This window comes from Drosophila montana, unplaced genomic scaffold (assembly GCF_035044405.1).
Source record: "Drosophila montana isolate Dmon_TW-CO22-7 unplaced genomic scaffold, ASM3504440v1 contig_3200_1, whole genome shotgun sequence".
NCBI lineage: Eukaryota > Metazoa > Arthropoda > Insecta > Diptera > Drosophilidae > Drosophila > Drosophila montana.
Genome location: NW_026998080.1, coordinates 7,881,441 through 7,906,932, shown reverse-complemented (window position 1 = coordinate 7,906,932; position 25,492 = coordinate 7,881,441). Strand labels below are relative to the sequence as shown.

General features: G+C 40.6%; 1 long non-coding RNA gene across 2 annotated transcripts in view; it reads left to right on the top strand.

The window, feature by feature from the left end:
- The first annotated feature begins 1,076 nt into the window (after positions 1 to 1,076).
- Positions 1,077 to 25,492, top strand: part of LOC135431978 (uncharacterized) — a 51,958-nt gene continuing 27,542 nt past the window's right edge. The window contains exons 1-2 of one of the 2 annotated variants that reach the window (XR_010436872.1): positions 1,077 to 1,262; positions 2,802 to 2,984. This is a non-coding gene — a long non-coding RNA (uncharacterized LOC135431978). Of the gene's footprint in view, positions 1,263 to 2,801; positions 2,985 to 20,321; positions 20,498 to 25,492 lie in introns of those variants that run through there. The other variant, XR_010436873.1, reaches the window with a different exon arrangement.

Below are 25,492 nucleotides of genomic sequence, written 5' to 3'. Positions count from 1 at the left end.
AGGTTAGTTCTTTTATATTTTCTTTTTCTTTATCAAAAGCAGACTAAGCTTTAAATATTTCTTTACAAAGTCCCTTGGGTTCTTTATTCTAATTGAATACCTTCATTATAATTCCGTGAGCTCTATAAACAAACTTTATGTATCCAAAAAATTGAATATTACGGATAGCGAATTATCAAAAAAAAAAGAAAAAGTATCATACTCATTATTCAATATTTTAGTTCGACATTAGCCTTATTTGATAATTTCCAATATTACCTAATTGCCAATGCTGCCAATATTCAATTATGTTATAACACTTACCGAAATTCGCGTTAAGTGTTATAATTAACGCTACATTGAATGAACAATGATCTCATTGCGGTTGATTGCATTGCAATTGAATTTATTGTTGAAGTAAAAGTAAAAATTTGACTCAATTTGCGGCAACACTTGAAACTGTTTATTTATTTATTTGCCTATTTATCAAACGCGCCATGGCAACCACCCACAAAATGGGGACCACAAAGAGCCTAAACCTGCGCCGAGCCGAGCCGAGCCGCCCAACCAACCGCCTTGTTAAGCGGCCAGCGAGCGACTGCTTAACAGCTGTTTGGCCGTATAACAGACGTATAACAGAGGCGTGCGCGAGGGCAAAAAGTAAACAACAAACACAAACCGGCTGTTGTTGTTGTTGCTGCCGACAGTTGCAGTTTTCTACTTCCGTTTAAGAGCGCGCGAGAGCGCTGTGCAAAGAGAGCGGCCAGCTAATTACTGTTGCTTTGCTGCATTTTCTACTACTATTATGCGCGCAGCTACTACTATTTGAACAGCTGCCACTGCTGCTACATATTTTCGGCAAGCGGAAGCACCAAAGAGAAGGAGAGTGCAATAGAGAGAGAGAGTGAGATAGAGAGAGGGACGAAACGAGTTGGAAACGACTCGGTCGACTTTGGCTTCGGGCCGACGAGCAAAAAAGAAGAAAAAAATAAACCAGTTAACTGCTTTGGCTTTTGGCGTTGGCGTTGGCAGCAGCAGCAGCGGCAGCAGCTCGAACTCTTGGCGAGCTTGGTTTCAGTTGAGCTTTGCCAGCCAAAACGACAACAACGACCGAGCACGACGCTGCGTTGGGTGCAACTCGAGTTTAGCTCTCAGACACATTCGACGAGTTCGCGTCGCGTTCAACACAAACAAAACAACAACAACAAAAACAAAACAAACAGATACAAATAAAACAAAACAAACAACAAATTCAAGACAAACACAAACATAAATAGCAAACGGTAAATTTAGTTGCAAAAAAAAAAAACTAGCTAATTAAGCAGCAAAAGCGCAGCCCAAAGTCCCCCCCAACCCCCACACCCTCTGCGCGCACGCTGCAGAAACCAGTTTAAGCAATTAAAAGAAAAAAGAATATTTTTGAAGCAGCCTATGTGCATATAGTTGCATATATATATATATGTATATTTATGTACATACTGTTGTTTATAGCATTAAACTTAAACAAAAGGGCAGCTCGTGCTTGACAAAAACAAAACTGCAAGTGTGCAAGTATTTCAGTGTGTGTGTGTGTGCTGTATGTGAGTGTGTGTGTGTGTGTGCGCGCTGGCTGCCTTCTAAACAGCCTTGAAAGCTGCCTCGCATCAGCCTCTGCTGCACTGTCAACCGAGTAACAGCAGCAGCAGCAGCAGCAACAACAAAGCGTTCCACAAGTCACAACAAAAGCAGCGGCGGCGGCAGCGGCAGCGGCAGTGGCAGCACTGGCCGTGGCAGCACTGGCTAAAGATGCTAGGAAGACGCGCAGCTGACTTTATGACGTCGCCAGTTTGGCGTGTTAACCTGGCCAAGCAGCAGCAGCTACCTGGCTAGACATGAAACCTGGTGTTGTGTCTATCTGTTGCTGCCTGCCTTGCAACTGCAGCACACACACACACACACACACACATAGTTGTGTTTAGGGCGCAAGCAGCAAAAACAATAAATAAAAGCTGGCAAAATAAAACGCTTTTATTTTTGTTCTTTTTTTTTGTTTTGTTTTTGATGAGTTTTTCATAAATTCTGCAAAAAACAAAAATAAAAGCAAAGAAAATAGCCAAAAGGCGCGCAAAATTTCTACAGGCGCACGTACGTGTGTGTGTGCGTGTGTGTGTGTGTGTTTGTAGTAAACCGGTTGCAGTTGTGTTTTTTCTTTTACTTTTTTTTGTAGCTTTTTTTGCGCTTGGCTGTGGCGAAAATAAATAAAAGCGATTAACTTGAGACAATTTTAGTAGCCAAAAAAAAAGAACAGCGAGCCAAATGCAGTTGCTGGCCGGCAGCTTTTTATAGCCAGTTTTTTTGGCTCAAATTTTTGCATATTCGCAGCATAAATCTGCAGCGCATAAAGTCCTAGGCTTTACCTACCCTCTATATATACACGCTATATATGCCAGATTCCACTGAATAGTCGCTGCTGCTGCTTCTTCTTCTTCTTCTTTTTTGCCGCTGCTTTTGTTTGCATTTTATGCAAATGAATATTGCTTTTTGGCATTTGTTTGGCTACTTTTTGCGGCCAAATTTTCACACTACAACAACAACAATAATATGTACTTTAGCTCGAAAGTCTATAAGAAAAGAATTTCATAATTTTCTTTTTATATATTTTTACTTTTTTGTTGTGCCTATGACTGTGTGTGTGCGTGTGTGTGTTTTACTATTGTGTTCATATATTTTATTAGCTAAATATATATATTTTTGATTTGAAATTATTATTTGGTGTCATTTGATTTGTGGCCGCGTTTCTAACGCCCTTTTTTGCATTATTGATTGTTATTTATGGCCAAAAGGCAAAGCCGCAAGAAGCGCCAAAGGGAGCAGCAGCTGCCACTTCTACAACAAAAAATATAAAAACAAAAACCAAAAAAAAAGAAACGAAAATCGAAATCAAATTCCAAATCAAAATCAAATTTCAAGAGATCGAGACATTGGACAGGTGTCTGCCGAAGCAATCGGATTTTGATTAATCACAGGTGAGTTTGTTAATGTGCGACATTTTGGGGCAAGTAGCTTGGGTGGGAGGGCGAGCGGGTGGTGACAATGTCAGGGGGGGGGGGGGGGTCGGGAGCTTCTTAAGTCAGCAAACAGAAATGCTGCCAATTTGCAGCGTTTGTTCAGCTCGATTGTAATTGCATTTGGGCCAACTACGATTCAAGTGTTAATTGGCAGCAAGAGTTAAAAGACTTAGCTATACTACGGGGGGAGTCGCAGCCGTAGGAGATGTTCTATTGAACTAACCCGATGAAGGGGACAGAATAATTTAGAGGAAGTCACAACAATCGGGGAACTTCTTCGATGAAGGAGAGAGAGAATCCTTTAGAGGGAGACGCAGCAATCAGAGATGTTGCATTGAACTAACCCGATGAAGGAGAGAGAATAATTTAGAGGAAGTCACAACAGTCGGGGAACTTCTTCGATGAAGGAGGGAGAGAATCATTTAGAGGATGTCGCAGCAATCGGAGATGTTCTATTGAACTAACCCGATGAAGGGGACAGAATAATTTAGAGAAAGTCACAACAATCGGGGAACTTCTTCGATGAAGGAGAGAGAGAATCCTTTAGAGGGAGGCGCAGCAATCGGAGATGTTCTATTGAACCCGATGAAGGGGAGAGAATCCTTTAGAGGGAGGCGCAGCAATCGGAGAACTTACCCGATGAAGGAGAGAAAGAATCCTTTAGAGGATGTCGCAGCAATCGGAGAACTTACCCGATGAAGGAGGGAGAGAATCATTTAGAGGATGTCGCAGCAATCGGAGATGTTCTATTGAACTAACCCGATGAAGGGGACAGAATAATTTAGAGAAAGTCACAACAATCGGGGAACTTCTTCGATGAAGGAGAGAGAGAATCCTTTAGAGGGAGGCGCAGCAATCGGAGATGTTCTATTGAACCCGATGAAGGGGAGAGAATCTTTTAGAGGGAGGCGCAGCAATCGGAGATGTTCTATTGAACCCGATGAAGGCGAGAGAATAATTTAGAGAAAGTCACAACAATCAGGAAACTTATTCGATTAAGGGAAGAGAGAATCCTTTATCTTATTTTATTCTCAAGACAATTGATGAATTTTATAATACAACAGCTTAAAATCTAAAATATCTTGTTGAAAGGAAACTAGCAATAAAATGTTATTAATAAATTGAAGTATTTTGAAGCGCGCATATTGCCAGTTTAAATGTTTAATCGGTTAAAATTGAAAATAAATTTGTATAAAAATGCATGTGATTTTTAGAAATGTATTTAAAATGTTTTTAAATTCTATTCAAATTCTAGACAATTGAATTTAATTCAATTGCTGAGATTTTGTAGGATTTGCTCATAGAATTCGCAATTGATTTGAAAGTATATTTATTCGCAATTTAAATAATTGATTGCTTAATAATGCAAAGCATTTAGAGGAAAAATCAAGAGATTGTACGAGCAAGACAAAATATCATCAGCAAGCCGCCTATTTAATACCCTTCTAGACATTTTCCTTACGATTTTGCAGGTATCTGAGAATTGTCAAGCTTGTTAATGCTGATATCAACTCGTCAGTTGAGGCTGATCTAGAATATATATACTTTCACATTTCATATCAAAATTATAATACCCACCACAAAATGGGTAAAAAGGGTATAATGTATTTGTGCAAATGTATGTAACAGGCGGAAGGAAGCATCTCCGACCCCATAAAGTATATATGTTCTTGATCAGCATCAACAGCCGAGTCGATTTAGCCATGTCCGTCTGTCTGTCTGTCCGTCTGTCCGGCCGTCCGTCCGTCTGTCCGTCCGTCTGTCCGTCCGTCCGTATGTATGAACGCAAGGATCTCAGAACCTATAAGAGCTAGAGACTTGAAATTTTGGCTGTAGGTCCTCCTACTTTGTTTCCAAGTAATCGATAAAAATCGATATCGAAATCCTGTTTTTTGAGCAATTTCGGCAAATAATATGAGCTAGAGTCACCAAACTTGACATGTAGCTTCTAGAATAATATATATATATAGCAAGTATCTTTCATTTTATATCTATCGCCTGTCGGAAGAAGAGGGTTCAGGGTATCCCCCAGTCGGGGGCTCCCGACTAGAACCTCTTACTATTATTTCTATTTCTTATACCTATATTTATTCGCTTTATATTGGGAATTTACGAAACTAATAGCGAATATAGTCAACTAATCCTAAAAATAATGTATGACAATATATTTCAATTTTAGAGGCTGCTAATCTGAAAAAAAATATCGTTTTCTTCAAAAGTGATCGAATTTTTTAGCATAGTGTAACTTCTAACATATATTGATAATTATAGTGCTCCGATTCGTATAGTTTCTTTATATGCAGCAAATAGACTTCCGCCCTAAGTTACAGCTTTATTCAGCCCACTTTTAACTCTTTGTCATCCTAAGCCATGCATAGACAAATCTCTTAATAGATCATCTGCTAATGCATTAATTATTCAAATTGCAAATTGCGCTCATTACGACAATTGTTCGACAAAAATTTAACAATTAACACACACACACAGGCACACGCACACAAATTAGTTGAATTCAACTGTTTAGCTACAACTAAGCCAAATCAAAAGCCAAACATTTTAATTATGCAGCGACAATACGCATACGCCCCGTGCGCCCAGCTGGCTGACACAGACAAAAGCTGCCTGCTGCCGCACAAGACACACACAAATTTTCACCAAATTTTCCGCACCGAAACTAACTAACGGTACGTGCTTGAATTTATTAAAATCCCAGCACGAAAATTTGGTGCGAAAAACAAATCAATTAAAACAACTTTTGACTCTGCTTTTGGCCTGCAAACTCAACCCATTTTATCTGCATATCAGTAGTTATTGTTTATGGTTACGTTTATGTTTATGGTGCACCCCACCCCCCCCCCCCCTCCCCCTTTCGGTCCACACACACAGATACCCCTCGTAAAATCTGCATAACAATAGCCCGAAAGCTGCTTAAATGCTGCCATTTCGAAGGCAACAACATTTTAATTAAAACTCTTTTGCTGGGCTGCGTTTCAGATTTTGGTTTTGAATATTTGCACGTGTGCGCCACCCACCCCCCCAACCACCCTCCCCCCTGCCACGCCCACGCACTCGGCCTGGGCAGCCCAGACAGCCGGCGGCAATAAATGTTAACAAACATTCAAAAAAATTTGCATAAAATGTGCGCGTCTCAATTCAAAACGCAAAACGACTCAATTTTTGCATTTCAAATATTTTATCGCCCCGACTGTGTGTAATTGTTGTGCGTGTGTTTGGTGTGTGTGTGTGTGTGTGTGTGGCAATTAAATGGACAGCGAATTAATCACAAAATGCACAAAAATTTACTGCCGATGGAAATGGAAAAGCATGCGGAAAATATTTTCACAAAATTATGCATATTTTCATTTGCAATTTATGTTAATTGAAAATTTGTCCGAAATTCCATTGCGTTTCATAAATTGATTATGCACATGTATTGATAGTTGTTTTATTGGCCCGGCCAAGTATTTCTGTTATTTTATTGTTTATTGCCGAGATTTGGCAAATTAAGCAAATTTTGCAGCATTCCACACGGTATTCGTGTTCGTGTTATCGCCTGTGGGAAATGTGCGCACATAAATAATAAAAATATGTATTATGAAAATTAAAATAAATATTTAAACATTTTGTGCAATAGTTGGAATTTTCAAAGTTCGATTTTTTGTTTGGCCTTCTCTCTTTCCCTCTGGTTCTCTTTCTCTCTCTTCCTCTGACCTACTATCTCGCCCTCTGTCTATCTGTTGCGTACTCTCACTCTTACTGCAAGGTTTTTTATTTGGCGTTCTCTCTTTCTCTCTCTCTCTCTCTTTCCAAATATCGCCTTTCTATGCGCTTCACAAGAGTTCAAGTAAGCGCAAATGATTTCTGCACATAGAAAAGAGTTTATTTCTTTTTTGCTGCGAATCTTGGCAATATTTTGCAAACACTTTCCTTTTAAAAACCACTTACTGTCCCATTCGTGGCCCATCGAAATGTCCCCCGTTGAGTCTGCACAGAAATTTGAGCTTAATTGCATGAAAAGCTTATTTAACAATTGGCCGTCATGTAGCGAATTTTCCAATTGAATGCCTCTCAATTGAATTAATAGTGCGCCAATAAAGGCGAGCGTGGGCGTGGCATTACATTGCATTATGGCTTCTGCACTGAAGTATCTTTTAATTTTCCATTTTTATTTGTGCCTGTTAATTAATTTTGCATAAATTTTAAATGCATTTTCAGTGGACATAAATCAACAAACATTTGCATTCAACGCTTGTTACTTTTATATTTCAATTGCAAACTTACAAAAATGTTCATAAATCATGTGTGTGATTGTTGGGTTAATTAAAAAACGCGGCAACAGTCGCCGCTGGAAAATTGCGTATATCACAAATTGAAGTTTTGTGTGCCGAGTGTTAAATTGAAGTTAATTTTTAATTATGGCCGCAGAACGTGCACGTTAAATTGCCTTTTAAAATTCAATTTACATTTCGGTTTCGCTCTTGGCCCAGGCCCATCATTAATTTATGCGGCGAGGTGCGAGACGAGAATTTGTCCAAGAAGTTTGGCTAAGTACTTGGCGGGGAAAAAAAACAGAGTTTTCTTCGGGGCTAGTTGTAAAATGTTTCAAATTTGAATTTATGTGGCTCTGCAAGCATTCACAATGGCTTTTGTTTGATTAAGTGAATTTATTAAAGCTGTATTAAAGCTTAAAGGAGAGCTTTGCAAGCACATATAAGCTTTTGTTTGGATAAGTGAATCTATTAAAGTTTCTATAAGGCTTGAAGCTGGGGAAAAGTCAGCGAAGAGCTTTGTAAGTACCTGAAAGCTTTTGGTTGGCTAAATGAAGGCATTAAAGCTCTCTTAAAGCTTGAAGCGTGGCAAAATCAGGGCAGGCTATAACAAAGCTTTCTTCCCCTTTCGACTAGTTTAAAAGCTAACAGAATTTTATCTTAATTTAATTAAATTTTTAATTATTTTAAATAATATTTAAACTTTAATTTTTTATTGAGCTTTGAGCTTATGAGCAATTGCTTGAACAGCTCTCGCACTTGCACAGTTTGATTGGGACCCAAAAAAAAAAGCGTAACCAGAACTTATGGTTTATGGTTTATGGTATCTGGTATCTGGCTGTGGCGCGGCCTCAACAATTACGCGCATGTGCGTAAGATTTTGTTAACGTCGGGCACTTGGCTCTTAGGGGCTTGGGGATTCGTTGGCTTGGTGCTTGGAGCTGGGGGTCTCTCTCAACAGGAAGCTGCGTCGCTTGGCATTTAAAAACGTATTAATTTTGACGCGCCAGTTTTCGAGTCTGTTGTTGTCTGCCTGATGATGGTATCTATAGCTATGCTCCGCTTCCCCTCTATTCCTCGACTTACAGACGAGAGTGATATAAACGCGAATAAGTTACGTCAATTTTCTGTTCGCTGTTGGCTTTTTGGGATACATTTTTTTTTGTTTGGTCGAAAAGGTCTACAACCTTGGCGCTGGCAGCTTGGACCATATCAAGTGGCTGAGCTGCTTTGCCTTTGCTTTGCTTTGCTTTGATTATTGCCATTAATTAAGTCGATGCTGTAAACCGATTTGAGCCCGAGAACAGATGACAAATGATGTGAACGAAGCTAGAAGCTGTTGCAGCCAGGCCAAAGAGATGCGTGTAAATATTAGCATAAATATTACATAAGCCACAACGATTGGCTAATGAGCAGCAGTTCGGGCAGCTTTGTGGTGGGGTGTTCTCTGATATGACAAGTAGCCGGCGGGGCCGGAGCCAATATGAAGCCAATGACCCAAACGCAACAGTTAAAATAAACGAGCAATTATTAATGCGAACTCAACTCGCTCAACTCGAGCTGCGTCTTTGTTAGAACCAGGTACACGGGCTGACTTATAAAACATTTCATTACACGATACAATTGAGTGAACGCCTTGAACTTCCGCTTAAAGAAGTTCAAAAAGACTGCCAGACAGACAGACGGACGGACGGACGGACGGACGGACACAGCCAAGTAGAATGACAGTCAAGAAACGAAGACGAAGTCATTTTTGTGCTGAGTTGCGGCTGCGTGTGTGTGTATCTGTGTGTATCTGTGTGTCTGCTGTGTGTGTGTGTGTGCAAAGTTGAAGGCATGTTTCACACTTCAGAGCCTATCGGCGGCCGCAAAAAGCCAAACAAATTGTAAAGTCATAGCCAAGACGAGCCACAGCCACAGTCAGAGCCACAGTCAGAGTCAAGTCCAAGTCCAAGTCCAAGTTAAAAGAGTTGGCCCTGCTGCTGCTTCGGCTTCGGCTTCGAGTGGCTGACTGCAGCCAAAGTAAAACTTAAGCAGTACAAAAAGGCTTTTAATTTTAATTTGCATATGGCAGAACGCGCTCGTAGCGCTGCAACAGATACAGATACAAAATGTATTAAGTAAGTATCTTCCAGATACATGCAGCGCAGCAAGTACTTAGAGTGCGACGCGCCGGCCCTTGCAATTTCAAGTGCCAACTTGTGCAAAAAATAGCAACAGGGCAGCAACAACAACAACAACAACAACAGCAACAACAATGTTGGACTTGCCCATGGCCCATGGCCTGGCAAAAATGCAAGTTAAATTTAATTTATTTCTGCTGCGATTGCTGCGCTTGTCTGCCCCACTCCCCCTCTCTCCATCTCTCTCTCTCTCTCTCTCTCGCGCGCTGCCTCTCTTTCGCTGTGTGTGAAAAATGGCTAAAGGAGTTGGCCAAGTCCAAGTCCAAGTCTCACTCTCTTCTTAAGTGGGGTTCAACTCTAATGACCGCGTGTGAAAATGAAAATGGAAATGCCACAAAGTCGTCGTCGTCGTCGACGTCGTCGTCGGCGGCAACGTTGCGCTCTGCTGAGCGCGACTTGGACTTTAGCTACACGGCTTTAAGTTGAACATTACAAGTCGCAAGCTGCCGCAGACACGACTCTGCCGATGTGTGTTGGGGGCGCAACGCACTTGCTGTGCCTGCTTGGGTTGGGGGCATGCAACATGTGAACTTGTGAAAAATCGAAATTCCAATTTGAGCTGCATCCGCAGCAGCAAACGGCAGAACCTGGGCAGCTGCACAAAATGATTTACGCTCAAATAACATGTTGCATGCGGCAAGCCGAGCAATGTGTCTTTGTTGCAACTCACAGGCAGACGCTCATCATATTTGCCTGGCCCCCAAGTTAATGAATTTCACAGGGCCTCACATCCACTGTGAGAGCCACATAACATATATATATATATATATATATATATATATACACATATATATCTGGTGTATATTCAAGGCTTTTGGGAAATTGGTAAATGGCAAAACCAAATCACGAATTCAGGTCAGCTTAGAACGTTGCCAACTTCTGTACAAATTATATTCAATTATGGAGCTGCTTTATCAAGATTTCAGCAGCTCAATTACGTGTATGCCTGAAAAGCTACCTTAAGTGCTCGGCAGCTGGGGAGGAGGGGGAGGAAGGTGGTCTCCATTATTGGGCCAACAGAAATTCTAACAAATTGAAAGCAGTCAGCGCTGGAAAGCTGCTGTACAGATCAGACATCATTTTCATAATTACATAATCATCAATACATAGCAGGGAAAACAAAGATATCGAAAGGGCCAAACAAAGAAAACAATTGATGACAATAATGTTGAAAAGAAAACGAATTAAGAAATAGAAAAAACGAAAAGAGCAAAGAGCGTCTACTAGGCATAGCCGACGCGCAAATACTCTTGTTCTGCTTCATTTGCAATCAGCCTAAAAATATAATGAAACAAGGAAGGTCGGCAGTGCCCGACTAGGGGATACTCTGAACCTTCTTCTAACAGCACCAAATGCAGATCGCGATGCTAATTTGGTTACTCTAGCTCTTAAAACCTAAGAAGTTTGCTCAAAAAACACGATTTCGATATCTATTCTTATCGATTGCTTGGAAGCGGAGCAGGTTATCGATTGTCGGAAACAAACTCGCACTGCGCGGACACTCGAAGGACCTACATTTAAAATTTCAAGTCTCTAGCTCTTATAGGTTCTGAGATCCTTGCGTTTATATATACGACCCTACGAGATGCTTCCTTCTGCCTGTTTTATAAATTTGTATAAAAACGAAACGAGGCGAGCGAATACACCTGTTCTCTTCCATTTATAATCTGCCTAAAAATATATTTCTCGGCTGATTTTATATCTTGGATTTCTTGTGCTTTAATTTAAACACAATTTATCCTTTTTTTTCTCGAAGTTATTTCGGCGCTCCTCGAGAATCGTTCAACATATCCCAATAATTAAGAAATGATAAATTTTAATGAATCCATAATTTTGCCTGGCTGTTCGATCCCTAAATTGATCAATTTTGTTACTACTCGAGAATCGGCAATTATATAAAAAATATTAAAAACAATTTAAGCTGCGTACAGTTCTTAGTGAAATGTAAAATACCCTAAGTTAGTGTATTAAAATTACTTCAGCACGTTTTGGCAGCCAAAACTCACAATGAAACTATCTTCAAATTGTTTTCTATTCGTTTCTGTTTGATTTTTCAACAAAAACAACAATTTTACATAACATTTGTTGCATTTTTTATTTCTTTATTTTTGGTTTAGTTTTACTTGAAAGCCTTTGCTCAATTTGTTTGCCGTCTCTGAGTTCATCTGTTTTTATGGCTGGCATGTCGAATTTTCCAAAAAAAAAAACCCAAATAAAATGAAAACAGCTCAATTTAATTTCTTAGCCAGAGATTGGCAACGGCAGCAAAAGTGGAGAAAAATCTATTGAGATTATTTCGTAATATTTGTGCGCAATTTGTTATAAACGTGGCCCGGAAAATGCAATGGAAATTGCAATTGTTGCTATTTCGTTGCTATGCAAATATTGTAATTGCTTAAAGGCTTTGCTGCTGCTCTGCCAAGTTGAAGTTGTTGTTGTAGTTGTTGCTGCCATTTGCAATTGTTTTATTTGCTGCTCATCGCAATTTGATTGCTTGGCCAACTGCCCCCCCCCCCCCCCCCCCACGCGGCGTATGCGCAATTTCTGCAAACGAACGAGCGGGAAAAAAAAATGAAGACAATGTGCATATTATTTACACTGTAAAACAAGCAAAAAATTAAAATGCCAACATGTTGACCGGTTGACCGGTCACCCGGCTGCCCACGTTCAAAGATAAACATATTTTCATTTGCCGAGTGCGCACGGGCAGCAAAAAAAGGCAACAACAAACACGCTGATAGGCAACAACAACAACAACAACAACTACAATGTGCGGCTGTTCACCTGCTGCAGCAATGCATTTTGAAAAACTAAAGTAAATAATTAAATTAGCTGCTGGCGCTGCACTCAAAAAATGCTTTAACTCATTTAATTACTCGCAGTTTTTTTTTTTCCTACATGCAATGTTTCCTATTGCTTTTTCATTGACTTTGCCGCAGAGTTGGGCATGTTACCTGCAACTAGTGTTGTAAAGCTATTGAAAACAGCTATTTCAGCTATCGATAACTATCGCTACCTTAAGAGGTTTTTAAAGTGTTAGCATGTATAATCGACAATATTTCGTTTCAATTACAAAATGGTTTCCAACTTTTGTCAGTATTTTTGCGAAGCTATTGAAAACATAAGTCCTATGATCCATCTATCGACTATTATTTTATAATTTTACACACAACTTTTATAATTTTAGTAATTGGCTATCGTGTCAAAGATCGATATCGTTTCACTTTAAATTGTTTCCTTTTCTATTGGTATTTATTGATGGAAAGCTATTAAAAAGATCTCTGTCATCGCTACTATCGATAACTGTCGCTAGGTTAAGAAACTTTCTTGGGGAGCTTCGATTTAGGTAATTTGGTTACCAAACTTACAAACTATCGAATAAGTGTGGACTGGCGACTATCGAAAAAAAGCTCGTTAACATATCGTTTCTATTTTCAAATGTTTCATTATTCTTATTATTATTTATATTTAGATGAAAGACAAAGCATTTAAATAAATTTATACTTAAGGCTCTGACAAAATATTCGTTAACGCTTCACATTCTAAATAGAATACCCTTAAAAGTCTCCAGTTTGATTGTATTTAAGCTTCGTTTTGCTCGAAATATCTTGGAACCGCGTGTACTTTTTGCTGCAGCCAAACATTTTTTTTTGACCGGTTTGTTTTTTAAATAATATTTTGGACCGGACACGGCCTGCATTTTGGGCCACGCGCCTACAGCCACACACACACACATACGCCCGGGGGGGAGGGGGCTGGGGATGAAGGCCCAGACTGGAGGAGCTGGAGATGTGGTGTGAAAAATGGGCAATTGCATTGGCATTGGCAGCAACAGCAGCGGCAGCAGCAGCAGAAATTCGGGCAAAGTGACAAATACCTCGATACACATTGTGACAGGTAAATTCTTTGTTGCGGTTACGAAATCGACGCAGCCCATAAAGCCAATAGATAGACACACCAGACAGACAGACAGGCAGGCAGACAGACAGAGAGACAGAGAGACAGAGCGACAGCTAGACAGATAGTTAGACTTATAGATAGACTGGCAGACACATTGCGCTCAAAATTTTTGGCACATGCCAATGGCAACCGCAGCGGAAAAATGCCAAAATCCAGCGCAGCCAAATGGCAAATGATTTGTCAGCAATTGTTGATGGGGTGACAATGGCATCGTAGGACAATTGAAGGGGCGCAGCATGGAGGGTGTGGGGTGTAAGCCCTGTGTTTGTGTGTGTGTGCAAAAGGCAGGTATTTGAAGGCAATTGCAGCTCAGAGCTTGCTTTGCATATCGATTTGGCTGCATTGTTGGGAAGGCAATGCCAGCATCTCAGCTCAGAGACAGCGCACAGCTCTTATAGGGGTTGGACAGGGGTGGATGAAGGGGGGGGGGGGGGGGCTTTGATAGTTGAGGTGTCAAATGCCATAAGGTAAGCTAATCAAGGCACGTGATTGAAATGCTGTTAATGACAGATTGTCATAAGAAATGATGCAGCGCCGAGTTGCGCACAGCTGTTTGCCAAAGGGCAAAAGCAGCTGAGGAAATCTAACTTTATAAAGGGAAATTATATAAATGTGTGCTCATATTTGATTGAAAACCGGTTTAAAAAGCTTTCTAGAGGAGTTGGAATTGTGGCCACTTTACGATCTGCATGGTGAAGCAGTAAAGATTTACCAAGATTTACTAAAGATTCATCAAGTTTCATCCCTTAAAATGTCTACTCTTTGCTAGAATATAGTTTTTAAGCATAGTTTAGTTATTTTAATCAACTTTTTCAAGCTCCAGCTCTTATGTTAGATATTAAGTTTAGTTATTATGAAAACCTACCTAGGCTCGAGATTCATGCCTGGAACCACTTTAATCCCTTCGCCTAGCGAACCAATTGCTCAAGAGCTTATGTTCTGCAAATAATTAAACGTTTATGATATATTCCTTTGCCATATACCAAACTATCCCTAACTGCCCCTCAACTCAACCAAAAGCAACATTTTTTTGCACAAATTACAGCAATTTTTTTGGGCTTAACTTATTTTTTAGTCCTAATCAAACAGACTTTGCCACAGCTCGTTTCAACAGCTTCTGATGGGCGCTCAGCCTACCCTAAACCGGCCCTGTCTTACAGTAGCCCTTGTCTCCCTCGCCCGCCCAACCTTTTGCTGCAGCTTAACTCGTGTAGATATATATATATATATTTAAGCGCTGCCTTTATAAATTGTATCTTTAATTGATTTTTCGTACCTTGGCTGATTGAATTGGACTTAAATGCGACAGGCGACGCCAGCTGGCTGCCAGCTAACCGATCTCTGATTATTCCAAGCCCCTACATTCCCGCACCCTTCCCTCTCTCTGTCACTCTCTGTCTCTATCTGGCATAATCTTTCTCCAATTTTTTTTTTTGCCGTACAACTTATCTAACATCGTCGTCAGATCGTGATTGTTGAACAAATGACATTTGACATGTTATGCGGATTTTTATACCCTGCAACTATTGAAAGTGGGTATACTGGTTTAAGCAAACGTATGTAATAGGCAGAAGGTGTCTTTTTCGAGCCCATAAAGTGATCAGAATTGTCGATCTCGAGAAATATGAGAGCTAGAGGGGTAACATTTGGGATGTAGCTCCTCTTATGTACGAGTTTGTTTCAAATTATCGATAGCTCTTATGAATCGATAAAAATCGATATTCGTTCCTGATTTTTCAAGCAAATCCCGAAGATTATAAGAGCTAGAGCCACCAGATTTTGTATGCAGGCTTTCGCATAGTCTGCAAACATTCACAATATTTCCTTTACCCGTTCTGGGCATCTTTGGCTTGCCGTTCTCCTAGTCGGACATGATCAACTAGAGCCCTACTTTTTTAAATTTGGGCTCACAATTTACCTAATTGTATGATAGGAAATTTTTTTGTTGTTGCTGCTGCTGTGCCTAATTCGCCTAGGAATGGGGGTTTCCATATGTGCGCAGCTGGAAAACTTTGCTTATCTTTTTGGGTTGGGGAAATATACAAAATAAAAAACGGCTCATAAATTGTTGGGCTGCTGGCTGCAATTGTTTAATTGTTCGCTTTGCAGTTTGAAAGCATTTTTATTTTTATTTTTATTTGTATTTTGTGGCTGATAATCGGTTTAAAAGTGACTCAACTTTTGGCTGCATTTGCATTGTTGCTGCTGAAAATTATTGTCAATTGTGTGGCATAAGCATAAGCCGAATTTAATTTTAACTGTTTGTTTGTTTGTTTTTTGGTTTGTTTGTTGCCGACTTTTAATTGTGCAATTGTCTCGCTTTAGCATAGTTTTTTGTTTTCTGTTTTGGCCCGAAGTTCAAGTTGGCTTATGCAAGCGGCATTCGCTGCAGTCCACAACAACATAAACAACAACAACAACAACAACACTTGGCCAGCGACCTTAGCCACGCTTTGGGGCTTTGGGTTTCTCTTTGTGGGCCAACCTATGACATCTGCGGCCAGAGTCAAAAGATTTGCTTTGTTATTGCGGCGCGTTATCGATTTGCCATTATGTATTTGGAGCTGGAGACGCGCGGGTGTGTGTGTGACTGGCCGCCCCCCCTCCGGCAAGCGGCTGATGTCAGTCGTCAGTCAGCGATCGTGATCGATGCGGCCACCAAAAAAAACAAACAACAAAAATAAGAGAAAAAAAACGCCGCCGCGGCATATTGTTTCGGTTTTGGGCCGCTTCTTGGAATGCGATCACGTCTTGGCTTTGCCTTTATGGCCGCCGGCTAGAAATTGGCCGCAACTGATTTGCACAACTGTCAACGAATGCAGCTGCAGATTTGTAATACCCTTACCGAGGGTATAATTGTGTTCTCATTAAATGTGTGGCACTTGAAAGAAGACGTCTTCGACATCATGAATCACTATGAACAGCTGAGTCTTAGAAAGTCACGTCGGGCTGTTTTTATGAATCGATTCATCTTTCTCTTCAAGATTGTATAAATCTTGGAATAGAAAGAATCGAATCACTATATCATATAGTTGCCAAAGTAATGAAGGGTCTTACATAAAGTGATTGTATGAAGAATTTTGAGTACTTGGCATTTATGTACTCGAACATGGTTCTTACAAAAGATCTAATCAGCATCGGACTACTTTATTATATAGCTCTACAAAAAGAACATAAAGTTTTTGTATGAATAAGTTTCTTTTAAGAGGTCTTGAGTTCACTTGGCATTTACGAGTTGGAACATGCTCCTTGCAAAAGATCTTCTCAGCAGCGGACTTCTATATCATATAGCTCTATATGAAGAATCGATTAAGAGGACTTTTTGTATGCAAAAGTTATCCTCAAATACCAGAGACACGATCTTCTATAATCCCCCTACATATCTCCAAAATCGAAGCTATTTACAAGGATATTTGATGTGCGGGATGCCTCAGTTATTCTTTCTTATTTACTTAGCTAGATAAATATGATATGTTTTTGTTATGGATAACTCTTCTGCTCTTCCAGATAACTTGATCGAACTCTGCGAGCTTCTCTTTGCTCTGATCTGCTCTGCAAAATCGAAGCCCTATAAAGGGTATTTAATGTGCGGCATGCCTTAGATAGCCGTTCTTACTTGTTTAGCTAGATAAATATGATTTTTGTTTTGGGGGCGCCCGTTTGTCGTGGCCCTTTAGCAGCGGTCAATTGGTTTGCCAGTGGCTTGTTGTATTTCGTGGCCGGGTCGTGCCCATTTTTTGAAAAGGTTCGTCAAATTGCTGGCAGCTCCTGAAGCGAATTTGTTGTCGTTGTATAAATCGTAGGTGGGTGGTTTGCTAATTTCGTTTTTGCCCCTCTTATTTCCTGTGCGAGCAAAGTCATTAACATTTTGCCAGCTGTTTCTATTTGGCAGTAAAAACTTTTAATTTAATTACACACACTAGTGCGACTTGGCGAAAACTGAATACATTTGCCTCGCTTCGACACCGTTCAAGTTAGCAGCTTCTTTTCTGGATTGTATTTTAATTGAATTGCCAATGCGAACGTTGAGCGTAAGTTGAGCATGTCTCTCTAAGCGCAAAAGTCGAAAATCCAATCTGCGCCAAATCCATTGCCATGGCTAAAACCCATTTGCAATGACGTCTAAACTTTACAGCCAGCTGCTCGACCCGCCCAACTGGCCGCAACTCTTGCCTAAAGACCAAATGAAGATAAACACACATGAACGACGCTCTGATGCTTCGTCTCTGGCTGAGCTGACAGCCAGGACGGACGGACGGGGGGAAGGAGGGACTGTCGTACTGTCTGGTCTGGGCTGGACCAAAGTTCTGACAAACTTGGCTAACCGCCACAGCAGACGACTGCTCAAGCTGCCATACGCGGCGTATGCGCAATGCACGAAATAAATGTCAACGTTAGATGACATTGGCTTTGGCAACAGCCACGCGGCGTGGCGAGGTCGGAGTCGTGCTCGGGTTGCGGGGTGCGGGGGCGGTGCACTCATCTCGGAGCCCGCATTTAATAAAAATGAATTAAATTAAAATACGCAACTGCTGACAAAATGTCAAGTGTAGCAATAAAACGCCAGAGCTGAAAAAGGGTCGCTTGCGGCAAGTGGCAGTCGGCGTGCGGCATGTGGCATGCGGGGCACGGTGCCGGGGGGCAACAACGTTTGCTGAACCAAAGCTGGCAAGCGTTCTTAATGAATTACACAAAATGCGGGACGGTTTGTCGTGCCTGGGTCTGGGTCTGGGTACGGGCCCGGGCCCGGGCCTCGTTATGCTGCTCAGTTCTGGTTCTGGTTCTTTGGCTTTGCGGAGGCAACAAAAGCAACAAAAAAAATTTGCAAAATTAATTTAACAAATTTTTAATTGCTCATGTCGTTTGCGCGTCCGATCAACGTGTTTGGACTGTGCTACACTGTCCGAAAAAAATGCACGTAAACGTGCAAAAAGCTGCAAAAAAACACGTAAACAAAACTGGCAAAAGCTGCAATTACAATTTTTTTGCGAACTATTTCTTAATTATTGTTAAAGTTTTTATTGCTGCAGCGAGCTACACTGACAGAAAAATGTGCAAAAATATTGTAAAATATTTACACAAATTATTAGCAAGATTTGCATTTAATTATTTAAGTACTTTTTTATTCACCAATTAATTAAATGAAAGAAGTTTATTGAAAACTGCGGCAACTGCCCTTTTATTTCTCTCAGTGCACAGCCGCAATATCGACTTGAGCCACCTGCCTCTGGGCCCGGCGGCTGTTTGCTTTCGGCTGCCTCGCTTGTATATTATTTTTTTTTGCGTGTCTTCATCAGCAGCAGCAGCTGCGTTTTGCGAGGCGGCACGGCTCGGCGTGGCCTGGCGCGGCGGTTGGCCACAAAACAAGTTGAAGTTTAAGGTCATGAGTGTGGTTGTGCTTACACACGCGCACACACACGCACAGTCAGTCAACTGTCAACATAAAATATGTATGCGGCAACATTTTTATGGCGCCTCAAGTTCAAGTGCAAGCTGTTAATGGCAGCTCTAGTGGAAATTCGCTTTTGGGGGCTTTTCCGCATTTCATTGCAAGCCCAGCACAGAAGATGTAGAAACAAGAGAAGCAACAGCAGCGGCAGCAGCAACAAAAGCTGCAGCAGCTGTCCATTCTGCCAAATCAGCTTAGGCAGCCCCGCCCCTTCATCCCGAATGTAGCTTCCTTTCAGTAACAGGCAGCAGCTGCCCAAAAATTTTACTTTGCTGGCAGCGCACACATTGGGCCAAAGGATTTTTCACCTTAGACCCACGTGTCGTATGTGTAATGTGTGTTCAATTGAATGGACAGGCAAAGGGCTGCAAAATTGCTCAGCGAGTGTGCGAACGATAACTTTTGTAGCACAGTGTCAGCTGCCTAGGGCAGAGCTTACACAGTTGGAGTTGGCAGCGTGTCGTGTTGCGTGTCACGAGCACGCTCTTTCATGTAAAGAAAGATGCTTTTGTGTGCCCGGGCTGTGCTTAACAAGACGAAAAAGACAGCCTAAAATGGTTTGAGCATGAATTATCGCGATTCTACGCAATTTTCATGATAAAAGCACGACCCAACACGACTTTAAGCGATTAAACACGACGAAAAACGACTCAACACGACTGATACATAACTGAGCGGTACTTGACACAACCTAACACGAACAAGTTACGATTTAACACGACTTAACCCGACCAAAGCACGACTTAAGGTGACCTAATTCGGCTAAGCACGACAAAATCGGCTAGACGCAACCAAAACAGGACTTGACACTTCTAAAGGGGGCCTGACAGGGCCTTTTACGACTTAACACGACTTAAGCACGACTAAACACGACTTTAGTACGACTCAACACGTCGTAACACGATCAGACATGACAGCAAACCTCAACAATACTTAAACTGTTTTTAAACGACGAAAATAATTTTCCTATTTCTCAACATGCGTATGTATGTATGTATGTATATATCATTAGAGCATAACACATACATACATATGTATGTAAATATGTAACAAGATTAAACGCGATCAATCGCGACTAACACGGCAAATCAAGATTTAATGATATATTAAATCTGAACTCAATTGGTTCCTTGATTATGTTGATCCGAAGCAAACGTTGCCACGAATAAAACAATATAAATGTATGCACGTATGCTCAATAGATATTGTTTTCAATTTAGTTCCACACAAAAATTGTCACGACGTAAAAAAAAGAAAAGTGTTACCGACTCCCATTTGATTGATTTGACCTAATTAGCGCAGCCAACCAAGAGGCTGCATTCACTCAAACTATCGATAATATTAGGGCCAAGTCTGGCTCGCATAGGACAAATTATATCGATACCCTTATGTTAATGCACAGCATTCTCTAGCATATGCTTTTTTAGTAAGTCGCTCATCACTAAGTGCATGACAAATAAGAATTTTAAGAAAAATGTTTGTGATTTCAAGTCTTTGCGTGTGCAGCTGCTTGGCATTAAAAGTGAAATGCAAAATATTTGAAACAATTGCTGACATGCGGCCAACAACAGCAGCTCGAGCAGACCTCGCACAGCAATTCCTGACTGGCATGTAAGTTTTAATAAAAAATGTATTGCTAGAGCCCAACTCCGGTATTGCGTATGCATACATACACATACATATGTATGTATGTAAATATTTCGCGTGTGTTACCTTTCCTTTCAGCTGGGCAATATCCAGACCCTAATAAAACATTCCTACTGATGAAATTTCGTTCAGCACTTAGTTTGGCATAAACGCATTTGTTACGCTTCTTTCGACTATTTGTTTTGTTTGTTTGTTTGTTTGTGGCAGCTCCCCAGCGACTTAATTTGCCAACATTTTGCCACTACTCAACTGCAGCCGCAGCCAGCGCGAGTTAAATCTACTCGCAATTCCTTCTTTTTTTTTTGTTCGTTGCGCATTTTGCCAAACAAATTGCATTCGTCATTTGTCAGCTACATTGTTTGTCAAAGCGCTCCCCAGGCGCACTTTGGGGGCGGGCAGCTGCTTGGTTCTCATAATTTGCCGTCGGCCAGAGGACAGCAGTGTTGCCAACTGTCTGCTAAAAACAGCTGAATTAAATTTCTGAGCCAAAGTTGGCAATATATTGGAATGCTATTATTAGAGATGAGCGCGGGCTTAAATTTTCTAGTTCCGATATCAGCACAAAAAATATATTTGAAGAAAAACGCACAATACGTAGCCAAAAAGAAGAATTTATATATAGTTTGTCTCTGGATCTTTATGTGAAACAAATGCTTGAAAAATCAGGCGCTTTTCTTAAGCTGGTCTTCTCATCAGTTTCAAAATTTTAATTTCGTTTCGAAAATAGCCAAATTTAGCTTTAAAAGTAGCTGAATCTGCAACACTGGCTCGCAGCTACTGGCTAACAATCTGAGCAGCTGCTCAGTTTTCCAGCTAACCAGCGCTCGGCTATCAGCTCCTGGTACTCGAGTTTAGCTCTCATTTGCAATTTGTGTGGCGGCTGCTCAATGCAGGAAGTTGGCAATCGACAAACGATGCACATGATGATACGGGGATGTGGCTGCTGATGCTGCTGCTGTTGCTGAGAAATGCAATTAATTACTTATGTAGATGGCTCCCTGGTTGCGGGTTCCTGTCTGCCCGGGCTGCTCATAATCAGTTCACTTAATGTGCAGCTCTAGCTGGTCTAATCAGACATGCTAGCAAAAACAAATTAAAAGCCAAATGCAGTTTTGTATCTGTATCTATAACCTAATATGTGTGTGTGTGTGTATCTCAGCAGCTGCGTTTGAAATGCACTCATTGTTGCTATTTTTAAATGCAAATTCACATTTGCAAAACCGATTAGCTCGTATTGTTGATGATGATGGTCATGATGATGATGATGACGCGCGGCAGCAGCAGCAGCAGTGGGGCAGACGAAAAGCAATAAAATCATTTAAGCGACATTTATGCAGAAGGGACGCGAAAAAAAGCGCCAAACAAAACGCATGAGAACCAAACTCAAATAACTGAAAACTGAATTAACTGACTGGGCTCGAAGGGGGCGTGGGTTGTGCTTGACGGTGGCCTCCACACTGACATCCGTTGTGGCACTAAGCGCAGCTTCCGCAGGCAACAACGCAGGATGCCAGTCAGCCAGTCAGCCAGGCAGGCAGCCAGGCAGCCTGGCAGCGAGTCAGCGCAGCTGTTGCCACGTTGCACAGGTAGCTCTGGGAATGGCAGCGGGTACCTCCGACGGAGCTGCGACAATGGCAACGGAAATGTTAAATGCCGCCGTGAGTCGCCACCGTCGCCACAGTCGCATTCAATCGCGCTCGGCCCTATTGGCTTGGCTCTTGCCGCACCGCGCTGCCGCGTCGCCTAACGACTCGATTCATTGATCGTTGATTGAATTTCGATTCGTTAGGTTTTGCAGGCCTGTTGGGTTTGTTTTCCATTTGCCTTTCGTGCTGTGCTGTGCTGTGCGTTGCATGCCACAAGCTCACCCGCCCTCTGTTGTTGTATGCTCTGCTCTGGACCCTGGTTAGGGACAACGGCAACGACAATGTTTGGCTTTTTGCAGGAATAGACATGTTGCCATGTTTGTTTAGTGGACCCGCCGCTGGGCAGCTACTTAACTGCAGCTGTGTGTGTGCGTCTCTGTGTCTGTGTGTCTGTGTGTGTGTGTGTGTGTGTGTGTGTGTGTATAAGTGACTTGCGACATAAAGTGCTTTTATTGATGCTCATTTGGTATTGCAATTTGTAGCATTTGTGACATTTATGCGTCTGCAATTCAAATGGCATTATGCAATTTGTTGGACTTGAGTTTGGATCTAAAATGAGGGTGAAATGCTGCTCAGCTTGCCCATATCCTGATCTTTGATTTGTTAAAACGTTTCTTAATTGGCAAATGGTAATTGAAGAGACTGCATTAATCCATTAAGAAGTTGGGTGGGAGTTTCTAAGATGGCAAATTCCCGCGAAAGCCGCAAAGAAGCCTTAGTAGCTGGAAAGACCTAAGCAATGTAGAAATGAAGTCTTAAAAATGTAACTTAAGTAAGGCATTTACAAGAGTCAACGCACTAAGCATAGCAACAGCTTATTGAACAGTTGGGAGCTAAGATTAACTGTAAACATATATGTGTAGGTGCTAACAAGATGTTCAAGTACAACGACACGAGCTGAAAGTAGCACGAAACTTAAGTTGATTAAAGTTAAGCCGCCTTATAAAACATCTTATTAAAGCGAGAATGTAATATTGCACCGAGCTTTAAGCTTTAAGTGAGCTAAATAACATTTAATTATATTAAAGCTTTGCCTTTTTAAGGCTTTAAAATCTATATTTATCAATTTGTTTCTTAAATGTCAATAATTACAAATAAATTTTTAACAATTTCACAATTTGAGATAATTAGTGTGCTTTAGACTTTAAGTAAAAGCCATAAAGTTTTCTTGTACCTCAAAAATAGTGTTGTGAAATTTTGTTTTTTCAATATATTTTGATTTGTAAGTCAAGACTTAAGCGTTGAATAGGTTTTTTTCCAAGCACCTAACAATATGAATTGTATTTGATGCTCTAAAGTGCTTTACAGCTGGAAAGTCTTACATTAAGTGTTGAAAACAGTGTTGCAAAACAAAAAAATTCTAAGAAGCTTAAGCTTTTAAAGAGAACTTCACACATATGTGAGCTTTACTACACTCAAATCAGTTCAACTTTAAGTTCTGTGTTCTAAAATGCTAAACTTGTTCTGCTTTTTTGTTTTTAAGATATTTTTTTAAACACACAACATTAAATAAAACGCTTTAAGTAGGTGTCATAACTCGTTTAACCGTACTTAACATATACATTTTCTGCATATATCAATAAAATCATAAAAATTTGCATATCAAATTGAATTCAGTTCAGTTTTCAACACTCGCCCGACCTACCACAACCACCTGACTGAAATAAACAACAACAAAATCTGGAAAATTAATAGTGATAAACACAAAATCAAATATAACTGCAAGCTAAACGCCACATGCCTTAAATATTTGAGTTTTTAAATAACGCGAAACATGTTTCGCGTGTGTTTCGTTTCGTTTCAACAGCTGAAAATGTATCTCTATCAAGTAAAAAAATAAAAAAAAAATATACTATGAATATGTGCCGGAAACTCGTTTGGGCAGTTGGGCAATTTAACGCGGCTCGGTACGGTTTGCGGTCTCAATCTCCTACAAAAAAAAAAATACAAAAAAAAACAAAAAAAAAATACCTAAGCTTAACGGTTGCAGTTCAGATTCATTAATTTATCACTGCGCTCCGCTGTTGTTGGGCAATTTTTATATATTTTGTGTTAGCAATTAAGTGTGAAATACAATTTTTTTTGTATTCAACTTGGCTCAAATTGCTTATTACAATTTATTTTTTCGGTGCGGCCTTGTTAATAGTGCAACAATAACACAATTATAATTGGATCTAACAATAGGGGCAACATGAAAAGCGCTTGGGGTGCCAACAATTTAAGAAATTGCTTCTGTAAAGTTGAGTCAAACTTAACTCTAACTTAATCTATATGTGTCTGCCAGAGTTTGCCAGAGATATATGAAAAGGCGTTAGCGGAAATTTTATGATTTTAGGTGCTAGGCTAATAATTGATTGTATCTTTGCCAAGAGACGTCGCAGAATATAAAGAAGTGTAGAAGGCTTAGAAATCAAAGCCGTTTGTTTGGAAGGGTATTAAAACTTCGGGCTTTCTATTTTTATTTAATTTGTTAGACTACAAAGACTACAAAGGCAAAAGCATAATATTGATATACTTCGCGCAGGTGTTAAAATTAATGATAATACTGCGTAGATTCGTTTTATCTTCTCTCTGCTTGACAAAATCTTTTAATCTTAGTATATATAACTTATAGTTTATTATGCCTGAATAATATTATCAATTTTTGCGAGCTATTTGCTTTTTTCCCCTATGCAAATTCCTAAAATGGATTAAATAAATGATTTGCCTACTGGCAACAAAAAGTTTTTCACTGGCTGCACTTAAATTGCTGCATATTTGATGCACTTCTCTCGCCCCCCGCGCCCCCCCCCCCCCCCCCCCCTCCTCCTCCTTGTCACTGTGTCAGCATAGTGCATAGATTTTTGCATTGATTTAATATGCACACACTCGTAAATCCCTTTCACAAAACTTTTGTGTTTGTTTTTTGTGCTTTTCATGTTTGTTTCAGTTGCAATCTTTGAATTTAGTTTCGTTTTTGGATTTTTTTAATGTTTTTTTTTTTGTTTTTTTTGAGAGCGCATTACGTGCGCGCCATCTGTGGGCGGGGGGCGGTAGGGTGTTGGCACTTTGTTTTTGCCACGCCACATGGCTAACAAATCAACAGCCCGCTCACACTCCCCCTACCCCACTCTTCGTGTTTGTTTGTTGCTGTTTTAATATGCGTTTAGCGTTTTATCGTTGCATTCAACATGCCAATGCTGCATCACCTAGCCGCACCGCCCGCCCCCTCCCACGCCCCTGCGATCAGCAAAGTGTTTTAAATTTCATGGCGAAAACTTTTGCCAAATGCTTTTGCGGTTTGCTGCTGTTGCTGTTGTTGTTGTTGTTGTTA